We start from the raw sequence: 20853 nt of genomic DNA on the forward strand, positions 1-20853 counted from the left end.
AAAGAGAAATTTTGTAGGTCCCTTTTCAGGTCTGACCAGCTTTTGCCATCCAGGATTTAGCATCAGAATTCTGACCAACACATGAACAAGCTGATAAAGGTCAGATAATCCTGGATCATAGGCACCCAAAAGAATTCTAAATTCTCCCATGAATATTTGGGGAATTCTTTAATTATAGCTCTTCATTTAGTTTAGGCCCAAGGTTTAAGTGCTCTGGTGGATGGCAGGTTTCCCTAGAAGTCTTAACCTTTTTGGAGCCGGGACTAAATCATCTTTCCTCAGGGCACCAAGAGGAATCAGTTAGACACCAGTGGGGAAGGGCTGGGTAAGGAAGATGAAGATGCGGCAGCTTTGGCTTGCTTTGCAGTTCAGTACCCTTTGTTCTGTTTTTGCTGTTCTTATGCCCCGCTCCCTCCCCTCCCACATTTTCCCACAATAACAACATCCTCCATTAGTGTGGTCCATGTGTCACAACTGATGAACACGCCTTGGAGCATTGCGAATAAGCGATGATTGTGGTGTACATGCAGTTTATGCTATCTCCCGCACATTTCTTACCAGATGTACAGTGACCTGTATCTGTCATTGCAATGTCATTCAGGACAATTCCTGAGTCCTGAAAATGCCCGCAAATTACCCCTCTTCCTCCCTCTCCCCCCTCAGAGCCTCCAGTGGCCATGGCCTCCACAGCCCTGATAACAGCTCTGAGCACAGTTCTCAGAGCTCTGTGCCCAGCTGAGTGTGCCCTTGTCCTACCATTCCACCCTGATCCTTTCTGGTGCTCGCAGTCTCTGGCCCTCAGCTCCACAGACACCCTGACCCTCCTTCTCTCCCTTTGCATGAGGCTGCAGGAGTTCCTGATCAAGGTGGGGAACCTGAGCCGCGGGGCCGTGCAGATGATCGGAGACCTGATGAATGTCGATCTTGGCTACTGCGAGGCCTTCATGGAGAGCCTGCGTAGGATCCTCTCCTTCCACAACCAAACGTAGGGATTGGGGTGGGGGGGAGAGAATGGGCATGGGTGTGTGTGTTACTAACCAGAAGAGTGGTGGAAGAACTTGTTAGAGCAGGTGAGGATCCCCAAAGGAACAGATAGGGGAGCAAGGGGTGAAAGCAGGTGTTTTCAAGCTTTGGAAGTCCCATCCCTCAGAGTTTCTGACTCCAGAAATCTGGACCGGGCCTGAGGTTCCCAAGTGATGCACATAGTACTGGTCTAGGAACCCCACTTTAAGAACCACTGGCTAAGGGACAATCGTGCCAGGAGGTTACAGATGTTGTAGGACGATGGCCACAGCTCAAGCTTGAGGCTTTCAGCACAGAAAGATGCACTAGGGAGGCTAGATCTGGACCCACAGCCACCAGCCTACTGGCAGCTAGCCATCCACTCTGGGGCTGCAAAGGTGAAATAAAATGGAGTATGTGCTCCCTGGTTCCGTGAGACCCCACTCAGACAAACAAGGCTGTGGATAGCGACAGGAGGGCAGGCTGTGGTTGCTGGAGAGCCGAGCAGACTCAGATATTTCAGCTTCCAGACCTCTTCTTTCCCCACTAGTGTCCTCTCTGCCAATCCCCCAACTTAGGTAGTCTGGGCAAATTAGATTAAATTCAAGCCATGGTCTGCTTGAAGGAAGGATGGAAGGGAAGGGGACTCCCTAGACAGACCAGGGCTGGGGGCTAACCCTGGACCTCGTAAGTGGGAAGCAGGTACTCAACACTGAGCCACATCAGCTCCCCGAGTCAACTGCCAAGCCACATAGGTTACCATGAGTCAACTACCGAGCCGCATCGGCTCCCCTGAGTCAACTACCGAGCCACATAGATTACCCTGAGTCAACTATTAGCCACATCGGCTCCCTTGCATCAACTGCTGTGCCACATCAGCATCCCTGAGTCAACTATTAGCCACATAGTCTCCCCTGAGTCAACTACTGAGCCACATAGGTTACTCTGAGTCAACTACTGAGCCACATCGGCTCCCCTGACATTTTTCAGTTTGTTGTTTTTGTTGTTTTTAGGAAGTATGGAGAATCAAACCTGGGACCTCCTGTATGAGAAGCGGGCACTCAACTTCTTGAGCCACATCTGCTCCTGAATGGGGAATCTTAGTGACACTACACCTTCATGCATAGAGAGCCCACCCTGTGCTAGGCTCTCACAAAGGGCATTCTGTAGAAGGGGTTGAGAGTGACTGCAAGGGTCTTGTGTCTTTGTCAGCCCTGTGACTAAGAATCCTGGCCATGACATGGGGCTTTGGAGCACTGTGTGGACATGGCCACCCAAAGAGGCAAGAGGGGAGTGGCTGGGTGCTAGACCACTATGCATCCTCCAAATCTTGTACCCAGCACGGGCTGGACCTGCCCACAGGGGAGGCCTTTGTCTGACATGTCAGCCTAAAGGTGCCCCTTTCACTAGCTCCTTGTAGCTAATGGTCATTTGGCCTGGCCTGTTCTTCTTCCAACTGCTCATCTCTCTAGCCCTGGGCCCAAGCAAGTCCTTTAAAGGACTCAGCCCATGTCTAGCCCAAATGGCCTTGCCAATCAGCTCACTTCCCTCTTTCTTGCCTATTCGTCCTCAGCTTTGATGAAATTACCGGAGGCTTTGACCAGCTCCCCACTGCCCTGCATGACTCCCTCTTGCCAAGGACTGTCCGTTTCCACTCACCAGTCGAGGAGGTGGAGGTGTCAGGTGACCACATCTGCATCAGGTACCAGACCCCCAACCCTCTGTGGCCAAGAGCACTGCTGACTGCAGACTATGTCGTCGTGGCCACCACGACCAGGGCGGCCCGGCTGCTCCGCTTCCAGCCACCCCTCTCCCCAAGCAAAGAGGATGCACTGCGTATTGTCCACTACCACAGTGCTGCCAAGGTGGCCCTGGCCTGCACACAGCGCTTCTGGGAGCGTGACGGTATCTTTGGTGGCTACTCCACCACAGACCGGCCTTCCCGCTTAATCATCTATCCCAGTATCCCAGCCACATCTTCCCTAATGGCACAGGGGTCCTCTTGGCCTCTTTCACCCTGGACGATGACAGCTCAATCTTCACTGCCATGGACCCTGCCCGAGTGGTGGATGTCGTCCTGGATGACCTGGCTGCCATCCAAAACAGGCCCAAGGAGGAGCTCCGGGCCCTGTGCCCCTACTCCAAGGTCAAGGACTGGAGCCAGGACCCCTATTCCATGGGCGCCTTTGTCTCCTTCACCCCCTACCAATACGTGGACTATGTTCGGGAACTCTGCCAACCTCAAGGGCGGATCTACTTCGTCGGCGAGCACACATCCCTGCCCCACGCCTAGATTGACACAGCCATCAAGTCAGGACTCAGGGCCGCCCAGGACATCCAGGAGGCTGTGAACTTGGCTTCCTCAAAGGACCCCAGAGACCCGGAAGGGTCCCACCCCAAAACTGAGCTGTAGGCAGCATCAGGGCGCACAGGAATTGGCTTACTGGGAGAAGTCTAAAAACCTAGTACCTTGTGATAAAATAAAAACGCTTCATGCAAGAGGCTGTATTGGCTCTTCATCTCGTGGCTGTACTGAATGATTCACACACACAGCAGCATCTCATTGAGAAAGCAGGAGGGAGCTCCTCTGAGGGAGTGGGAACATGGAGTCTAGTGAGGAGATGTTCCAACTGACTGAGGTTAAGTTCCCTTTACACAGGAGAGTCTTACAAAGTTGGGGAGGGGAGGGGCAGATATAAGCTGATTATTATGGTGTGCTTGTCCCATCTGATGAGCTATCTCTATTGACCCCAAAACAGTTTATTAGCAGGTGTTGCTTATCACCAACCCTGTAGCATGTGTTCCTTTTCTTAGGCAAGCCCTTCTAAAGAGGGTGTGTTAGCCAAAAGGGGTGCCAATGCAAAGTACCAGAACTCTGTTGGCTGTTATAAAGGGTATTTATTTGGGGTGGAAGCTTACAGTCACAAGGCCTAAAGAGTCCAGATCAAGATTAGTTCCTCACCAAACTCTGTTGCTACAATGCAAGATGGCGTGCAATGTCTGTGAGGGTTCAGCCTTCCTCTTTCCCCTAAGACTCCATGGGCCCAGCTTCTTCTGATCTGAGCTGCAGGCTGGAAGGCTCATTTCTTCCTAGGCTTAGCTGCTCTGATCCCTTCACAAGGTCAGCTATAGACTGTCATGCTCATCCCGGCACCACAGGATAAAAGTTCTTTCCTCTTCTGTGTTTGTGGTGCTCTTTCTATTCCTCTGTGTGTCTTTTTTGTTTTTTCTGTTTCTTTCCCCCTTCCCCATTGTCTGCTTTGTGTCCATTCACTGTGAGTTCTTCTTTCTCTGTGGTATTTTTATTAGGCTGCTCCAGGAACCCATCCTGGGACCTTCTAGAGTGGGGGAGAGGTGATCATTCACTTGCTCCACCTCACCTCCCTAGTTCGCTGCATCTCATGTTGTCTCTTCTCTGTCTCTTTTTTTCATTGTGTCAGCTTGCTGCATCAGCTCTTCTGGTGGAAGGCAGCACCACTCCTGGGTGGTCTACCCTCCTGCACCGGGCCGCACTCCTTGTGTGGGGGCCATTCCTTGCACGGGGGGCACCCAGTGCAGGGTGACACTCCTTGCATGTGGCAGCACTCCACGTGGGCCAGCTCACCACATGGGCCAGGAGGCCCTGGATATTGAACCCTGGACCTTCTACATGGTAGGTGGAAGCTCTATCCGTTGAACCACATCCAATTCCCCCTCTGTGTGTATCTTATTCTGGTTCTCCTTGAGTGACTGTCTGTCTATATAGCTCACAAGGGGGGAGGGGAACACAGAGTCACCCTAATCACGTGGTAGAATCAAAACCCTAATCTTGATTCAATAAAGTAAGTGAAACTTCTGAATTTGATACACTAAAGGGCTATCACACCCAGAGGAACAGACCTGTTTACAAATATAATCAATATCTATTTTTTGAATTCATAAATAATACAAAACTCCCCCAGAGGGTTTCCCCCGGCAACGGCCCATGCAGGTGGCCATTTTGTTTTCCTTAAGACCAGCTGTATCTCCACCTGTGCCCAAAGATTGGACTAGAAGAAGCTAAATAAGTCCAAGTAACAGAGTAACTCTACTGTTTGGCTAAGTGGCTATTAAATCCTAACCCCTGGCACTGCAGACAGTCTTAACAAGAACCACAATGCATGACGTAGTCACTTTTTTTTTTTTAAAGATTTATTTATTTATTTCTCTCCCCTCCCACCCCACCCCACCCCACCCCACCCCCCAACTGCACCCCACCCCAGTTGTCTGTACCCAGTTGTCTGTTCTCTCTGTTTATTTGCTGCGTCTTCTTTTGTCCGCTTCTGCTGTTGTCAGCAGCACAGGAATCTTTATTTCTTTTTGCTGCATCATCTTGTGTCATGTCTCCGTGTAGAGGATGCCATTCTTACGCAGGCTGCACTTTCTTTCGCGCTGGGCGGCTCTCCTTACGCGGCACACTCCTTGCGCGTGGGGCTCCGCTACGCGGGGGACACCCCTGTGTGGCACAGCACTCCTTGCGCACATCAGCACTGTGCATGGGCCAGCTCCACACGGGTCAAGGAGGCCCTGGGTTTGAACCGTGGACCTTCCATGTGGTAGACGGACACCCTAACCACTGGGCCAAGTCTGCCGTCTGATGTAGTCATTAAAGCAATAAAGCATTCATGATTTAAGGCCATCACTCAGTACTTTATCTGCCTTCTGGGAGGCATGCAGATAACCACAGAGCTGAGTGCTGAGGCCTAAAGAGGAAGGGCCCTGACTTCAAGAGCCTTATCTTGGCCCTCCACTCCTCTGTTATTTCATCTGAGTCTAACCCTAGCATCCCTCTCCCCCTCCACCTCCCTTGACTGTGAATTCTAAGAGAAGTTGGGGATTTAGGTACTTCAAGAGAGGCAAGTGTGTATGTTTGAGCAGCAAGGCAAGACACTGCATGCTGTTGCATGTTATCACAACAACCTAGATGTACACATTCTAGTAGTAAAGACTCCATTTTACACGGGAGAAAAACTGATTCTCAAAGAGGTTAAAATAACTTGCCTGAGATAGAGGGATTGAGAGGTGATAGCTAAGGTGTGGGGAGTTTTTCTTGTTTGAGTAATGAAAGTGCTATAATATTGATCATGGTGATGAACACACAACTCTATAATTATACCAAAAGCCACTGAATGTACACCGTGGGTTGATGCTCTGAGAATATACCTCAATAAAATTTCTTTAAAAAAAAAAATTAATGGGGAGCAGATATGGTTCAAGCTGTGAGTACCTGCTTCCCACATGGGAGGTCCCCAATTCAGTTCCCAGTGTCTCCTAATAAATAAAAAAAACTAACAAACAACAAGTAAACAAACAATAAAACCAATTTAGGGGAGCCTATGTGGCTTGGGGATTGAGCACTGGCTTCCCACATAGGAGGTCCAGGCCTTAATTCCTGGTTCTGGTATTTCAAAAAAAAAAAATTCCTCTTGCTTCTTGTATGCCCAATGGCTCTGTTGTATTATTTTCTATGTTCCTCAAACAATCAACAATTAACTTCAGAGACATTCAGCAATGGATATATGTAATGCTCGTATAAATAAAAGTCGCCAGAATGCACAAGGCCAAGGCCACATGGCTGCCCCTAACTTTTTCCCTGTATCTTTCTTGCCTGGCAACCCTGAGGTTAAAGAAGCAGAGAGATGGAGTAGATATTGATGAGATCTTTCAAGACACAGACACAGAGATGGCAGGGCAGATAGATAGATGAGTTCTAGAGGGGTCCATTATTTGGCATTCACCTGGCCTGAATTTTGTCCCTATGGGACTCCTTTGGGTGTGAGCAATCACCCAAGGGCCACTGGAAAGGGCCAATGGGCTCTAAGTTGAGCAGACAGTTTACTACTATGGGGTAACAAGAGCCCAAAGGAAGTCCCTCTCAATTAGAAGCAGAGTGACATCACCATCCCAAAATCCTCAAGATTGGGGAATGAACAATGGACTAAAGTAGACTTGTTGTTAGTCTACTACAGACTCATTCTATATTATTCTAGCAATGGAAGCACTTTTACTTTGATATAAAAGCAGGGACCACCAGAGTTTCTGAGGGTACTGAGAGGGAAGAATAAGTGTAATTTGGGAGCATTTTGGGGACACTGGAGTTGTCCTGCATGACACTGCAGTGACGGATACAGGTAATTATATATTTTGTCATAACTTACAAAATTGTGGGGGATAGAGTGTAAATTATAAACTGTTACCCATGGTTAGTAACGAAGCTTCAAAAATATGTGTTCATCAATTTCAACAAATGTACCACACTAATGAGGGATGTTGATGTGGGAAAATGCAGGGGAACGAATGGGGCATATGGGAATCCCTTATATTTCTGATGTAACATTTATGTAATCTAAAGCGTCTTTTAAAATTAAAAACAAAAAACAAAAAACCAGCTCAGTCGGTGTCATTCTCTTCAGATCCTGAAGACTGGACAAAACAACACACTATCCAGGAACCGCACTCTGTCAAGGTCTGGAATTTCACCCTACTTGCAAACGAACAAGCTCGCCTGCTACAGTTTCATGGACGTGGGCAGAAGACAGACACGAGGCCCCTGCTTTAGAGACAAAAGTCTTTATTACTCATAACTAGCAATCGGCATGAGCACCCATGCCCCTAAGTCCACAGGTGGCAGCACAGAGAAGCTCAGATAGACACTATGCATGCAATGGGCTTCCATTACAGCTGAGGAACACTAAGCCTGCCCCTTGTTTAGGGGTTAAGGGTCAGAAATTACCTTCCCTTCAAGGTTGCCTGCTGAAAAACAACTCTGAGAAATGGTTCATGCAAAGAGCCATCAAGCCTCGCATTTGAGGCATACCCAGCAGAAATGTGCAGGGATGTGCTCAGGCCACATGGCAGATGGCCAGTGCAGCACTGACCCGTCGAAACCCCAACTACCTCCCTATAAAGTGTAGTTATCTGTCTCCTCCCTCACTGTCAACTCAGCCCACAGGGACCACTGGCTGCCACAGTCTCATAAGGGCCCCACTCTTCCACACTGCTTGCATAAGGTTCAATTGTATTAAACAAATACCCAGACAACTGCCCTGAAATTCAGGGAATCAGGCCCAAGTCTTGCCCTCAGTGATCTGGGGGGCAGGCTTAGGGACATATTTGGTCATATGTCCAAGTCCATGTGAAAAGTGACAGATGATGGTGAGTGTCACTACTAAAACAGGAACCCTGGGATGCCATGGGTGAGGTTAATGCCACCCATTTCGTAGGGAGCAGGGTTTTTTTTCCTTTATTCTTCTGAAATAATTATAGATTCATAGGAAGTTGCAACGATAGTACAGATAATCCTGTATATCGTTCACCCAGTTTTCCCCAATGATTTCATCTTATGTAACCATCATACAGTATCAGAACTGGGAAATTGACATCAATATGAAGTGTGTGGATACTTCTGTCATTTACGCACACGGGTAGATTTGCGTAACCACCATCACAATCAAGATATAAGACCATTCCATCACCTCACAGATGTCCCTCATGCTACCCCTCTACAGTCAAACCCACTGTCCCTAACCTCCCTGGCAACCATTACCTCCTCCCACCATCGCTACCCTTGGCAACCACTAATCTGTTTTCCATCTCTATAAGCTTTCATTTTACGAATGTTAGGTAAAGGGTGTCATACAGTATGTGGCCTTTTGAGATTGATTTTTACACTCATCGTAATGCCCGAGAGCCATCTAACTATGCATGTATCAATAGTCGATTCCTTTTTATAGCTGGGTAGTATTCCATTGTATAAGGTATCGCTGTGGAAGGGAAAAGGTTTTGTGATGGATGTATGGGAGTGCTGTATATTGTATATATGCATTGCTGTGGTCTAGGACTCCTATGAAGAAATGCTGAATAATTAGGGGGGGGAAAAAAAAAAAAAGGATAGGATGTGGAAATTTTTTCAAGTCAACATTCTTTATCTAAGTTCTTTATTTAACTTTATCCAAGTTCTTTATCTATCCTTTAAACCCATCGCTATATGCCATTCCCTAGTAAGGGACCAGGACATTATATTGGGCCTCAAATTTCGGGGAGTTCTGGATCACAGAGTGTTTCAACAATGGCAAAGGAGGAATACTGGTATGGGATACCAATGACAGGTGATATATGGCTGACAGGGAGCTATACAGAACATATGTCCAGGGTGCATGGTAATGATTGGATATACTCATGGTGGCAACAATTGGAAACCACAGCAGGGGGGTACTGGGTTCCTGGCCAGTGGTGCTCTGTCGTGGTCCCTAGGGGAGCAGCGACAGTCTCCCAGGTACAGCGGCGGGGACCGGGAGGGAGTGAGGGTTCAACGGTGAGCCCCTGATGCTAATGACTATGCTTGTGAGCTGATAAACCTAAAATAAGAACAAGGCCTAGAGCAACATTGTGCCTGGGAATTTCCTCCTGTCAGCCTTCATGTTACTCAAATGTGGCCAGTCTCGAAGCCAAACTCAGCATGTAAATGCAATGCCTTCCCTCCAGCGTGGGACATGACACCCGGGGATGAGCCTCCCTGGCAACGAGGGACCACTATCAAATACCAACTGATGATGCAACTGGAAAAGGACCTTATACGGAAGGTTCAATGCGGATCAGCAGAATATCCATGTCTACATAAAATACCATGACTTTAAAATGCTGTTTGACCTAAAGTAAGGGGGAAATGGAAAGGAGAAATGAGTTTATATGGCTACGAGTTTCTAAAAAAGAGTCTGGAGGCTGGCAGAAGGATTGCCCTCATGCACAACTGAGCAGAGTCAGAGAGACAGATAAAGCAGATACAACCCCCAGATAATGGTTCCTTTGAAGGCTAAAGAGACCCATGAGAGTTATGGTCATGGCCGATGGGGTTAACTATCAGGGCAGATGGCCCCTCTTTGGAAATGGTGTTTATGTGTGATGAATCTGGACTCAGATGGGATCTCCCTTCATAAGTCTTTCATGCTAATGTGCCGGAGGTGCAGTTAACGTTGGGGTTTAAGATATATTTAGGGGATTTGAATCTCTGGACCGACAATGTGATAGCCAGGTCCTGAGCCTCAACAGACTCCAGCACCTACAATCTGATTTATTGGACTTACCACACTCAGCTAAGATGGAGTTGAAGAAGGACAATCACCACACCATGGAGCCTAGAGTGATTACAACTGAAAATGGGAGGACTGCATCCAGCATCCATGTGGAATCTGAGCCTCCTCTTGACATAGAGGTGCAATGGACACAACCAATCCAATGTCCACATAGAAGAGGTGGCATGGAATTGGGAAAAGTGGACATGGTGGACGATGGGTATGGGGAAGGGCAGGAGGAGATGAGAGGTGGAGGCGTTTTTGGGACATGGAGCTGCCCTGGATGGTGCCTCAGAGGTAATCACCGGACATTGTAAATCCTCATAGGGCCCACTGGATGGAATGGAGGAGAGTGGGGGCCATGATGTGGACCATTGTCTATAAGGTGCAGAGGTGCCCAAAGATGTACTTACCAAATCCAATGGATGTGTCATGATGATGGAAACGAGTGTTGTTGGGGGGGGAGAGGGGGGGTGGGGGGGGTGTGGATGAATGGGACCTCACATATATATTTTTAATGTAACATTATTACAAAGTCAATAAAAAAAATTAATTTAAAAAAAAATTAATATATTAAAAAAAGAAAAAGAAAAAAGAAAATCATAATTAAAGTGTTCATCCTTCCTACCTCATTTATTCATTTATTTATTCATTTATTCATTAATCAGTCCTACATATCTGAAGTGTCTTCTCCATACTCTTGGGCAGTCAGGGAGGATTTCAAACTGAAGCTTGAAGGCTAGGTAGAATTTCCTTCGCATGCAGCTATTTCAAATTCAATGTGAATTAATTAAAATGAAATAAAATTAGAAATCCTCTTCCACAATTACACTAGCCACATTTCAATAGTCAGTAGATTTTTTGTGATTTATGTATCTTTTTTAAAAAGACAATTTAATATAAATAAATAAATAAATAATACTCAGTAGCCACAAGTTTCTAGTGGCACGCTGAGCAGCACCAATATAGAACATTGCTATCATCACAAAAGTTTTATTGGCAGCACAAGACTAAAGGGGACTTTCTGGAGAGCAGCCTGAAGCTATTTCTCCAAGAAAGGCGTGCTGGGTCTTTCAGCTCTTGAGTATGATCCCAGAGCATTCCAGGGCAGATAAAAGTAAGGTCATCACAGCCTCTCTGTGGTAGTGGACGGTGGCAGGCAATCCAGATGCCCATCTCTCGGGACTGGGTATCTAAAGTGGGGTGTTTGCCATCTCAAATACCAGGCAGCAGTTAGCCACAGTGCAGGATGACAGCAAGCACACACAACAGCATGGCGAGAGCTTGTCACTTTTTTTTTTTTAATTCATTTTTTAAAAAATATTACATTCAAAAAATATAAGGTCCCATTCAACCCCACCGCCTCCACCCCACCACTCCCCCCACAGCAACACTCTCTCCCATCATCATGACACATCCATTGCATTTGGTAAGTCTGTCTCTGGGAATCGCAGCACCTCATGGTCAATGGTCCACATCATAGCCCATACTCCCACGTTCCATCCAGTGGGCCTTGGGAGGATCTGCAATGTCCGGTAATTGTCCCTGAAGCACCACCCAGGACAACTCCAAGTCCGGAAAACGCCTCCACATCTCATCTCTTCCTCCCATTCCCCGCACCCAGCAGCCACCATGGCCACTTTTCCCACACCAATGCCACATTTTCTCTGTGGACCTTGGATTGGTTGTGCCCATTGCACATCTATGTCAAGAGGAGGCTTAGATTCCACATGGATACTGGATGCAATCCTCCTGCTTTCAGTTGTAGGCACTCTAGGCTCCATGGTGTGGTGGTTGACATTCTTCAACTCCATGTTAGCTGAGTGGGGCAAGTCCAATAAATCAGAGTGTAGGAGTTGAAATCTGTTGAGGCTCAGGGCCTGGCTATCACATTATCAGTCCAGAGATTGAAATCCCCTAGATATATCTTAAACCCCAGCACAACCACAATTCCAGCAAAGTAGCATGAAAGTCTTGTGAAAAGAGATCCCATCTGTGTCCAGCTCCATCACGCAGAAACACCAGAGAGCTTGTTACTTTAAACAAGTTTTATTTTATTTTTTTTAAATTTTTTTATTTTTTATTGACTTTGTAATAATATTACATTAAAAATATATATGTGAGGTCCCATTCAACCCCAGCCCCCCACCCCCCCTCTCCCCCCCCCCCCCAACAACACTCGTTCCCATCATCATGACACATCCATTGGATTTGGTAAGTACATCTCTGGGCACCTCTGCACCTCATATACATTGGTTCACATCATGGCCCATACTCTCCTCTATTCCATCAAGTGGGCCCTGTGAGGATTTACAATGTCCGGTGATTACCTCTGAAGCACCATCCAGGGCAGCTCCATGTCCCAAAAACGCCTCCACCTCTCATCTCTTCCTGCCTTTCCCCATACCCTTTGTCCATTATGTCCACTTTTCCCAATCCAATGCCACCTCTTCTATGTGGACATTGGATTGGTTGTGTCCATTGCACCTCTATGTCAAGAGTTAAACAAGTTTTAAATGGTGTGTAAATTGGGTAAAAATATTCCTGTCTCACAGCTGCTCTGCTCTGCTCCCAAAGAAGTTACGGAGAGGAGATGAAAAAAATATGTCGTTCCCTGACCGGGAATCGAACCCGGGCCGCGGCGGTGAGAGCGCCGAATCCTAACCACTAGACCACCAGGGATGCACACACGTAGAAGTGGTGATAGAGCCTATACTAAGTGAATGACATGTGACGCACAGCGTGCGCGTGCACGAAATTGGACGCACCTAGCGGGCGGTCAGCCGGCCGCCATCATCGCCGCCTCCCTCTTGCCGCCTGAGCGAGCGCTGAACACCGACAAAGAGGAAGCGAGAGGGCTTTCCAAGAGCAGAAAATAAGAAGACTTTTTGGTAGGATCAGGGGATCATTTAGGGGAGGAGGAAAACAACCACTGTGTCAGAAGTGGGATTCGAACCCACGCCTCCATTCGGAGACCAGAAAGCCCGCAGGCAAGGGGTATACCTTGAGTCTGGCGCCTTAGACCACTCGGCCATCCTGACACTCGGCAGTACAGTTTTGTTGAGGTGTCTGCTGTTCGTGTTGCTGCCTGGAGTCCAGAGCTGCCGTCAGGAAGCTGACTTCCTTTCCCGGGCAGACCGTGAAGGCACCCACTCGATGCCTGCAGAGCAAGCCGGCTGCAGAAACAATTCACCTTGCTTGGCCAACGCCCCCTCCGGGCGGGAGACGAACCCTGATCTACCCTCCAGCCCAGTCCGCGTAGACCTCCGGCGGCTTAGTAACAACTGCGCAGGCGTCAGGGCCCTAGAAGCGCGGAAAGCCAGTGGGAAAGGCATACCTCAGATGCCGGGGTGCGCGCCCCAGGTCCCGGGATTCGCGCCTCAGATCCGCTTCAGATGCCGGGGTTCGCACCTCAGATGCCGGGGTTCGCGCTTCGGATCCCGGGGTGCGCGCCTCACACCCCGGGCACTAGCGGGGGAAACTCGGCAAGATGGTTGATGCCTGGAAAGCACCTGGATAAACGCTTGCCACCAAGGAAGTGGCGAGGGATGGCTATCGTCTTTCTAATCACGGTGATGAGGGCGTGCTGCCTTACTGACCTTCAGGGTCCGCCCTGCTTCCTCGTCAGGGGTCAGAGCCACCGGAGAGAGGGGGCCAGAGAGCAATGGCGAGGTCGGGGGCTTCCTGGTGGGAAGGATCAGGCTGTGTTGGCCAGCAGTTTACAAGAGAGAGGAAAGCACCAAATGAGCTTTAGCACTGACTGGGAAGCTCCCCCAATCCTCTGCTCCCCAGCAGCCCTGACTGGACCCTTGGTGCCTGTGCGGTTTCCTCTGAGACCATGCAGCAGTCATTCAATGAGTCTCTGCTGAGGGTCCCCTGGGGATGCAGCAGTAAACAGACAAAGGCCCTGTCATCGTGGAGCTGACTTCCTAGTGAGAAAGACAATCAGCATAAGCAATGTTTTCAAAATGTGAAGAAAAAAAATCTGTGGGAAAAAAAAAAAAGCAGGGCAATGAAATAGTGGAGGAGTTCTATTTTTGGACAGGACATCAGGTAAAGCCTCACTGAGGTGATTTTTGTTAAAATTTAATTTTCAAAAAGTAAAATACATGACATGCAAATATAAAATGCTCACTTGTTAAAATGGCATTCTGTTCCCTAAGATGTTATGAAGAGTTCAAAGGAGAATTCGAAGAAGGGTGATTTTTAAAAAAACAGTCAGCCAAGAGAATGCTGAAAGGAAGTTGTTAATAGAGGCAAGCAGTTTAAAATCCTAAGATTTTAACTGATGTTTGAAGTTATGTTTTCTAACTCAGGGTTATCTTTTCCTACCGGGGAGAAATTAGTTGCATCTCTGACTATTTTCATTTGCATTGCTATGAAATAGAATCCTTGGCATTGTTCTCTGATAGGAATCACTAGGCATTGCTATCAGTTTTCTACAAGTTAGCCTCAACTCCAACAGTCTTAAAATAGCCAAGTCGATAGGAAGTCAGTCAAAGGCTTACATTCCATTAGAATCAGATAATCCCAAAAGATCTCCTAGTCAATGACAAGCATCCCACTGAGAAATTCCCAGTAATATCTCTTGTCTATTTCTAAATCTTTGGTGGTTTTTATCACATTGAATCCCTGAATCAAGGGAGGAAGTATGCTTGGAGGGGTGTTTTCTAGTATCCTCAGCATACTGGCAGTATTAGTCAGGGTTCTCTAAGGAAACAGAATCAACAAGAGATAGCTGTCAGTAGTGTTATCAGTATACGAATTCTATGAGTCTCTCACACAGCCATGGGGATGCACTAGTGCAGGTTCTGCAAGCAGGCTGCAAGCAGGGACTGCAATGAAAGTCCAGTGAAGGTTCTTGAAGAGTTCTAGGAGATGCTAGTTGTCCAAATATGAGCTGGGAAAATCTCTCTCAATGCTGGAATCACGTGCCCTTTTAAAGGATTCAACGGACTGCGGACTGCGTTAAGCGTCACTCATTGCTAATGGCAATCTCCCTGATTGTTGTAATTATAACCAGCTACTTACAATTTACCACTGCAGTAAATCAATGGTGACTAAAGTCCATAAATGCCCTTGCATTACAGTTAGCCCAGTGCTTGCTTAACCAAACAACTGGGCACAATTATCTGGCAGAGTTGACACAATAGCCTAACCATCACACTATCCTAAACTCTATGAGGGAGGGTCTTGTCCTCCAAACAGCCTCTCTGACCTCACCTCATGGTCTTCTGGGTGTCCCAGTGAGCTAGCTGCTCTTTCCTCTTTGCATCTGACTTCATCCCCTCTGCCTCACCCAACAAACGCTCCAGCTCTAGCTGAGCCCCTAGAGAAAGCATGTTGAGGATAAGGGGTCAAATGCTGCAGATGACGACCCGCTGGAGCAGGGTAGGAAGAGAGGTGGGGACAGCACATACTGATGTCCTTTGGGAGGCATTCTGCTGTGAAGGGGGTCAACGAAATGGATTGTTTGTGATTTAGATAAGAAATATTACATGATGCATGATGCTGACAGGAATGATCCTGTGTTGTCGGGCTTCTCGACATTCTTTGGACTCATAACTTATCTTGGTTTTCTTTTCATTTGTGGAGGTGAAATTCACATGATATAAAACGAACCATTAAGTACATTGTTCAGTGACATTTAGTGCATTTACAATGTTATACAACCCCCACCTCTTTCTAGTTCCAAAATATTTTTATCATGCCTAAAGGAGACTCCATCCTTGTTAAGCAGTTGCTCTCCATTCCCTCTCTCCCTAGCCATTGGTAACCTCTAATCTACTTTCTGTCTCTATAGATTTGCTTATTCTAGATATTTCCTGTAAGTGGAATTGTACAATATTTGTCCTTTTGTGACTGGTTTATTTCACGTAGTTTTCAAGTTTCATTCATGTAGTAGCGTGCATCAGAACTTCATACCTCCTGATGGCTGAATACTATTGCATTGTATGTGTATATATATATATATATATATATATATATATATATATATATATACCATATATATACCACATTTTGTTTGTACATTCATCTGTCAATGGACACTTGGTTTGTTCCCACCTTTTGACTATTGTGAATAAGGCTATTATAAACATTAGCCTATTTCAGTCCCTGTTTTCAATTCTTTTGGGTATATACCTAAAAATAGAATGGCTAGGTAATATGGTAATTGTATGTTTAACTTTTTGAAGAACTGTCAAACTGTTTTCCAAAGTGGCTGCACCAGCAATGCACAAGGTGTAGTGGAAGCAGAGAGGATCCAGTGATCATGTATGGAAGGCTAGGATGCAGGAAATCTCTGAGAAGGAAGATTTATTATGACTGGCCGGACCCAGCAGACTCCTGTCTAAAAAGCTGAGCCCAGAGTAGGGGCTTTAGGTTATTTTTATACAAGAGACACCCATGGTGGGGCCAGGAGAGATTTAGGGGTCAAAAAGACTTCCTTTGTTTGTTTTTTTAGGGTTTAGGGGTTTGTTTGAATACCAGCTAAGCTTGAATTAACATATCACCCACACTCCAGGAAAGCTTGAATTAACATATAACTTACATTCCGTCTGGATGTATATTTGAATACACATTCAGTCTATATCCTTTCTGAGTATTCAATGCCTATAGAACCTATATCACTTATTTGGCTTTCTAGAAACTAGGCACACTTGGATACAGAATTAGATAAATTTGAGTTCATGCACAGGCTATATTAAAGGGTTTCAATTTCCCCACCTCCTTTCCAACACTTTAATTTATTTTAAAATAATAGCCACCCAAGTAGGTGAAGTGGTATCTTGTTGTGGTCTTGATTTGTATTTCCCCAATATATAATGATGAGCATTTTTGTGTGTGCTTATTGGCCATTTATATATCTTCTTTGGAGAAATATCTATTCAGGTCCTTTGTCCATTTTCTAATTGGATTGTTTTTTGTTGATGATGTAGAGTTGTGGGAATTCTTTATATATTCTGGATATTAAAACTTTATCAGATATATTTATGTAAGCGAGGCCCTGGGAGGTCTTGGACAAAGACCTCAACCTAGGGTAGAAAGGTTATTGACACAGTCGTAAGAAAGAATTCAAGGACTAGTCATATAGTAGCAGAAGAATTTAATGTAAGGTGAAAATACAAACTCAAGATGGGAGGGCAGGAATGCTTGTATGAGTTGCATGAGTTGCGCCTGCTGGGGCTGGGGTACTGTTTCATTAAGGCTGGGTTCCCCCCTGCTACCCCCTCCAGATAAATGAGGACTTGTAAGTCCCAACATTCTCATTGGTCTGCCTTATGCAAAAGAGAGATTGAAAACTACAAGTTTTTGTGGGCTACATAGTCCTTGGAGTGGGAACTGTCCAGGGGAGGGGTTGGTGAAGCATGTGGTAGTCGGGTGAGGAGTCAGCTTTCTGTCATCTGGTATCTTCCAGAATTAGGCATTGGGCCCTAGGCCTTGGGCGGGTGGTTTTCTACCACAGTTAGGTACTGTTGGTAATTTTTCTTTGATTCTCCTCCTTTGCCAAGTTATCTCCTTTCTCCTATCTTTCCTTTCTAAATATTTTGTCCGATTTTGTATGTTATCTTTTCACTTCCTTGATAATATCCTTTGATGCACAGAAGTTTTAATTTTAATGAAATCACATTAACCTATTTTTTATTTTGTTGCTCATGTTTTTGATATGTATCTCTCTAAAGAATCCATTGCCAAATATAAGGTCATAAAGATATCCCCCATGTTTTCTTTGAAGGTTTTATGGTTTTAACTCTTATATTTAGGTCATTGAAACATTTTGAGTTGCTATTATATATGGTGTAAGATGGGGGTTCTATTTCATTCTTTTGCATGTGGTTATTGAGTTTTCCTGAACCATCCATTGAACAGTCTATTCTTTCTCCCACTGAGTGGACTTGACACATTTGCTGAAAATCAATTGGCAATAGATATGTGGGTTTATTTATGGACTCTTCTATTCCATTGGTCTCTATGTCTGTCCTTATGCCATTACCATACTTTTGGTTACTGTACTTTGAATTAAGTTTTGAAATTTGGAAGTATATCCTCCAACTTTGTTCTTCTTTTACAAGATTGATTTGGCTCTTTGGGGTCCTTTGGAATTCCATATGAATTTAAAAATAGAATTTCCTATTTCTGCAAAAAAGACTCTTGAAATTTTGATAGGGATTCCATTGAATCCGTGAATCACTTTGGGTAGTTTTACCACCTTAACAATATGGTTGTCTAATACATGAACATGGACTGTCTTTCCATTTATTTAGGTCTTCTTTAATTTTGTTTAGCAATGTTTTGTAGTTTTCAGTGTACAAGCCATCACCTCCTTGATTAAATTTATTTCTAGGTATTTTATTCTTTTGGAAACTATTATGAATGTAGTTATTTTTTTAAGTTTGTTTTTGGAGGGTTCAATGCTGGTGTATAGAAACAGAGCTGACATTTTGTGGGTTGATCTTGTATCCTGCAGCTTTTCTAAGTTTGTTTATTAGCTCTAGTAGTTGGTGTGTGTGCGTATACTTTGGGATTTTCTATACTAGAATTATGTCATCTGTGAATAGAGATATCTTTACTTTTTCTTTTCTGTGGCATAGGTAACTTAGTATCCCCCAATTCTTACTGCCCTTTCCTTAAATGAAACTTATAAGCAAGATTCAGCTAGTTACAAGATATGACTTAGGGAATAATTGCCTGAGAGTAATTAGATCTTTTTTTTTAAGGAGTTACTGGGGACTGAACCTTAGATCTTGCAAATGGGAAACTGGCACTCAACCAGTAAGCTCCATGCACTCCCACCCCCACTTTTTCTTGAGTATAAATAGATCTTAAAGTCAGTAAGACTTTAACTATCTGACCTTTTCTTCCTTGTGTAAACAATATGAACATCTACTTCTTTTATTGTAATCAAAGCATTCTGGAGAAGCTACACACACCCTTGTATGCCTTGATAAACATCTTTAAATGTATATACCTTTAATCTTGAGCAAAGTGCTACATTCTTTTAGAGTTATACTAATGCCCCACTTGCACATAGCAACCATGATATAAAATAAAAGACCTACCAACTTCTCCATAGGCACAATCAAGTTCAAAACTCTTCTCTCTCCTCCCACCCCTAAGAATGCGGACCCTAACATAAGCCCCCTAATAAATGCTCATTTATTCACCAAGATGGACTTGTCCAAGTTGTTCTTTGGTCTGACATATCCCCCTCAGTTCTACAGGAAGCTGTCATTTTATACAGCTCCTTGCTATACTTAGAACACTTTCCAAGCTGGATGAGTTATTTTTTTTTTTTCTTGCCTAATTGCTCTGACTAGGAATTTACAGTACAATGTTGAATAGCAATTGTGAAAGCAGCCATCTTTGTCTGGTTCCTAATTTTATGGAGAAAGCTTTCAGTTTTTCACCATTGAGTATGAACTTAGCATATATTTTTTTCCCTCAAATGCCCTTTATCATTTTAAGGAAGTTCCCATATAATGTTTTAAAGGGGTGGTCTGGCAGTGGAAGGGGTGATGGTGGTGCAGGGATGTGAATAGGGTCAAGGCTGCAGGAACTGGAGGATGAGTCAGGTGGGGGGATTGGGCTGGACTATCCATGGAACTGGAGGGAGGACTGGAGGAAGGAACAGGTGAACTCTGGGGATCTAGAGGCTTGTGGTTGAAACTACAATGGTTAGAAAGTTCTTTCCCCAAATATGAGGGGAGGGTCACTGGTGCAAGGTGTTGGTGGTGGGGGAATGTGTGGGAAAGGGTGCGCCTCAGGGTGTGCTTCTATGGAATATGAATGTGTTCCTCTTGTCATAGGGTGTTGTCTCAGTGGGTGGAGACCCACACAATAAACAAGAAAATATTAAACTCCCATCCTGGGAAGTCCTACTATGTTCTCAAATAGAGAGCAAGAATCTCTCAAGAACATAGGCAGTACCTGATAAAAGAAAACAGACCAGTATGTCAAGCCTTCAATATTAATGCATGTAACTATGAGCCTTATTCTTCAAAACTTGAAACTTAGTGGTTACTATAGGCTCTGAGGGGAGAGGGAGGAAAGAATTGGTGGAACATAGGGCATTTTTAGGGCATTGGAATTGTTCTGTATGATCTTTCAATGACAGATACTGGTAATAATACATTTTGTCAAAACCTATAAAAGTGTACAGTGCAAAATGTAAACCATAACGCAATCTATTGACCGTAGTTAGTAGCAATGCTTCAATATTTGTTCATCAATTGTAACAAATGTGCCATACTCATGTAAGACGTTTTTAGCAGGGGAAAATGTGAAAGAAGGAGGAGTGGGGTATAAGGGTACCACTATAATTCCTGTGTGACTTTTCTGTAATCTAAATGTTCTTTGACAATGAAGTGAAAAAAAAATAAGACAATGGGAGAACATATAGAAGACATTGTCAATATACATAAAAGGTAACAGATCTTATGGTAATGAAAGACACAATGCAAAAGGAGTTTAGATTTTTACTTATATTTTTATTATTATTATATTGGTTTTGTTTGGGGGCCGTTTTAGATTGCAGAAGATTGTCAGGTATTTGGTTGAGAGTATAATGCTGAGAAAACTTTTTCAAAAATATAATAAGGAAGGTTACCTGTTTAAGATGCTTAAAGGGGATAATCCGACGCAAGACAGGCTCCTAGCAAGTATGTGAATGCTCATTTTGCCATATAGTAGGTTATATCATTGGATAGAAAGTGAAGGTATACCCACATCCTGGGGAGGACTGATGTTCTCAAATAGAGGG

General features: G+C 45.0%; 2 non-coding genes and 1 pseudogene across 2 annotated transcripts; 1 reads left to right on the forward strand and 2 right to left on the reverse strand.

Moving 5' to 3' along the window:
- Positions 1–2268: 2268 nt before the first annotated feature.
- Positions 2269–3421, forward strand: LOC101440286 (L-amino-acid oxidase-like; annotated as a pseudogene).
- Positions 3422–12701: 9280 nt separating this feature from the next.
- On the reverse strand, positions 12702–12773 carry TRNAE-CUC (transfer RNA glutamic acid (anticodon CUC)). Its single transcript has one exon. It is a non-coding gene; the product is annotated as a tRNA-Glu (tRNA).
- Positions 12774–13026: 253 nt separating this feature from the next.
- On the reverse strand, positions 13027–13132 carry TRNAL-CAA (transfer RNA leucine (anticodon CAA)). The gene is made up of 2 exons: positions 13095–13132; positions 13027–13072 (listed from the first exon to the last, which is right to left on the reverse strand). It is a non-coding gene; the product is annotated as a tRNA-Leu (tRNA).
- Between the last annotated feature and the right edge of the window lie 7721 nt (positions 13133–20853).

Source organism: Dasypus novemcinctus, chromosome 16 (assembly GCF_030445035.2).
Source record: "Dasypus novemcinctus isolate mDasNov1 chromosome 16, mDasNov1.1.hap2, whole genome shotgun sequence".
Lineage (NCBI taxonomy): Eukaryota > Metazoa > Chordata > Mammalia > Cingulata > Dasypodidae > Dasypus > Dasypus novemcinctus.